This window comes from Euwallacea fornicatus, chromosome 14 (genome assembly GCF_040115645.1).
Source record: "Euwallacea fornicatus isolate EFF26 chromosome 14, ASM4011564v1, whole genome shotgun sequence".
NCBI classification, from domain to species: domain Eukaryota; kingdom Metazoa; phylum Arthropoda; class Insecta; order Coleoptera; family Curculionidae; genus Euwallacea; species Euwallacea fornicatus.
Genome location: NC_089554.1, coordinates 4,710,057 through 4,713,984, shown reverse-complemented (window position 1 = coordinate 4,713,984; position 3,928 = coordinate 4,710,057).

Genomic DNA, 3,928 nt, shown 5'->3' with positions numbered 1-3,928 from the left:
TAGAACGTCCATCCCTTCTAGATCGTTGAGTAGCGTATAACTAAACTTAAACCAATTAACAACAAATAGGACGATGCAATAGCTGATACCTCTCAGCTCAAAATATCAAACTTTGAAACCTGTTGCAGCTACAATCAACTCATTTCCTTATAGGCAGAGACATGCATTAAAGAATGTTAATATCTCCACACTACCTCTACCGCATTCTAAGCTTTACACTAAATATCTAAAGTTGCCCTTCGAGGCCTCTTTATGTCATCAATTAACTGTTTGCGCTTTTAGCTACTCTCCTACTCAACACATAGTAGCCATACCAAATGACCTGCCCATGTAGTTTAGCGGTACCGGTGGTACGCGTGGTTCTTATGCACATTGGGCGTGGCAGGCCCGTGGCCAGGGAGCCTGACCTTCGGCGACCTTCTTACGCAGTCGATGAACCCATCTAACCATACACCTTGTCGAACATGATATGGGCTGTTCTGAGCATTGATAAGCTTACATGGAACTGGACTGTGTATTACAAAGTATAGGTGGTTTGTTGTTAATACTTTGTAACTCTGAAGTTTTCGTTTTGTAATTGTCTGTTTCGTGAAAGATTTTCACCCTGAACGGTTAAAGTTAACATGAAGGCAACAGTGGAAATCGCAAGAGATCGGAATTAAAGATCAAAACGGGGTCCCCGAAGGAGTGCCCTACTGCGATATCAGAGAAGGGGTTTGGTCGGTCTGTAATCCTGGAAGGAAAGCGGCCCGACCTTATGTGGGCAATCAAGATCACCTTTGAACCAAGCCCACGTCTGCTCATATGGTAGATTTTCTGATCCGGAAAACCATTCAAAAAATTTTCACAGTTTTTTTTTTAATTTCTAACGTTCGTTGGCTGTTAAATTAAAATTTGGGGTGATTGTCATTGTCTATCTTCCAAGTTTCTTGCAAACCTATATACCTATAACAACCCTACTTTTCAGAGTACACATGATATGGCGTCACATTTAATCCTGGTTCGTTTGTAATGTTATCCGCTGAATACCTTCAATTTTTAGCATAAGCACGAAATAATTTAATGAATAATTGAATAACATAAAGACAATGTACGTTTATGACCTCATACTGCTGCGAGTGCTTTTGGCGCGTTCACGAAAATGAATTGTTGAATTGTGTGAAATTTTATAGATATGATCATAAGGCAATTTTGTAATGTTTAATTAGAATTTTTTTTTTAGAATATGACATTTAGGTATAGGTTGTGTGCACTGTGTTTTTGTTTATATTTAGGTGGGTTCTAGTGAGTTTATTATTACATACAGAAAATAATTTTACATGTGAAACTTGTAGTGTCACCACTAAATTACCAGAAAATGCTCTTGAATGCAACAAAAAACATCATAAAATTAGGAAACAATACACAAAACTGATAATTTTTTAACTCAACACCCAGTATATTTTTCAAAGTTTTGATTTGATAGACTTTTATCTACTTTTAAAAAATAAAGAATATGTTGACATCTGTTCAGCCATTTGCGAATTATTTGCATTTATTAATCATGAATAATTTAGCATTACCATAACACGTAATCTTGGTAATTGCGATACAGTTTCTCCAACGATTAAATGATAAAATCATGATTTATAGATGCAAATAATTGGAAAACGGCTGAACCAAATGCCAACATTTTGAACATTTTTATAATAAGAAAAAAACTCTATGAAGCGGCTGAAAAAATATATAGATAACCCGGATAAAAATGCACTCTACAGGAATCTCGTAAACCATAAGGGATGGGAGGTGCTTAAATTATAAAAAAAGTTGCGTTTTTCTGTGATCTGCAAAAGGATGTTCTCAAGTTTGAAAAATTCCGAATAGATTTGAAGTTATTTGAGAAAAACCGATTTTTCATGTTTTCTGATTTTATTTCAAAAGATTTGTTAAAATAAATTTGATATTCTCATGGCTACATTTTCTACTATACGTAATGGTGTTTTAGATTTTTGAAGAGAAATTTGATATGCTTTGCTGTTATATTGAATATCATAGACATAATCATAAACAAGCCAAGATGCAATTTTTTTTTAATATCTCCAACGATGTCAAACTAATCGGTCGCTTTCTAAGCGATTAGTTACAAATATAACATAATATGATTCGTTTAATAAACCAGTGTTACATCGCTAAAAAAATGTTTAACCTGAACAAAAAATTGTTGGTTTGCTTGCCATAGAAGAAAACAATAACGTAAGTATTCTAAGTTACTACGCTGTTCTTAAAACAGCAGCACAAAGAATTCTTCGTAAGCAAACATGTCATCCTTAGAAGTATCACATCTATCAAAATTTTCTTTTTGGAGACTTCGATCGTAGAAGAATATTTTGCGAAATGTTTACTAAACAATGTTATGGAAATGATCATTTTTCTTATTAGATTTTGTCGACAGACGAGACTAATTTGTCAAACGATGGCATTTTTGTTTGTAAATATCATTACTATTGAGCAAAAAAAATGTTTATCGTACTCAAACATCCAGGTATGAACAGCATTTTGAATTTAATGTGTGGTGTGGTATTTTAGGAACACGAATTATTAGACCCATAATATCGGTTCACGAAATTAAATTTTTTTTGTGTTGCCGGAAATTTTATAGCTGATAAAACATATTTACAACATGTTTTTTTAATTTCTGAACCCTTTTTTTGTACACCTCTAGTTTCTTCAATATTTGTTTTTTGCGTATTGTTATTTATTTATTTATAACATGCAGGTTTTAAGTAAAATCACTGTGTTGCAACCACAAGCAAAGTTTTGGCATTAGGAGTAGCTCAAAAAGGTGTTGTTTAAATAATAAAAATCATTTCTGTTACATATGTGGGAAATATATGTTTAAAAATTCTAAAAATACTATCACCGCGTACGTTAAAAATGCCAATTTGCTTTTTTGGCTTGTTACTGGATAAAACTAATAAATCTTTGGCTTCTAATTGTGTTTGTAAATCGTGTATTGATTACTTGAGATTATGGAAAAGCGGAAAACGGAGTGAGTTTAAATTTTTAATCTCAATTATTTGATAACAACCAAAAAAATCATCTAGGCAATTGCAGTGTGGATATAAAAGGTATGAACAGTAGAAATCGAACTAAATGGCAGTATCCACATACTACATTTCTGCAGCGTCCCATACAACATTAGGTTAAAGTTCTACTTTCTTCAATTCCAATTTTGAAAATCTATTTGAACATGAATTACAAGAAAACGTTGACTCTGCATCAACAGAAATCGATACTGATTTTGAAAGTTTTATCAAATGAAAAACATTTAAGCCTTTCGCAAAATGAATTAGATGATCTTGTGAGAGATTTAAATCTTTCTAAATAATCATCAGAATTGTTGGCATCAAGATTAAAAGAACAAACTTGCAAAAATTACTTTTTATAGAGAAGAAGAGAAATATGACAAAATTGTATTCTGTTTGGTTATCAAGAGTTTATTGATAAAAATGGGTTTGTCGCAATATGAACCAAGTGAATAGCGTTTGTTTATTGACAGTTCAAAACGTAGCGTTACATGCATTTTGTTACATAATGGAAATAAATACGTTGTAATATCTATTGCGCACAGTACAAAATTGAAGGAGAAATATTGTAGCGTTTCATTAATTTTGGAAAAATTGAAGTATCATGAACATCAATGGGTTATTTGTGTTGATTTGCAAATGGTTAAAATTCTTTATGGTCAGCAAAGTGGTTGCACCAAGTTGCCACGTTTCACAAAACTTTGGGAAAGCAAAGCCAAAGTTGATCATTGAGCAAGAAAGAATTGGCCTATGAGAGAATATGTATGACACCTGGTAAACAAAATGTGATACACAATTCAATGGTATGTCGTGACAAAATCTTCCTGTCATTACATATAAAACTGGGTATCATAAAACAGTTT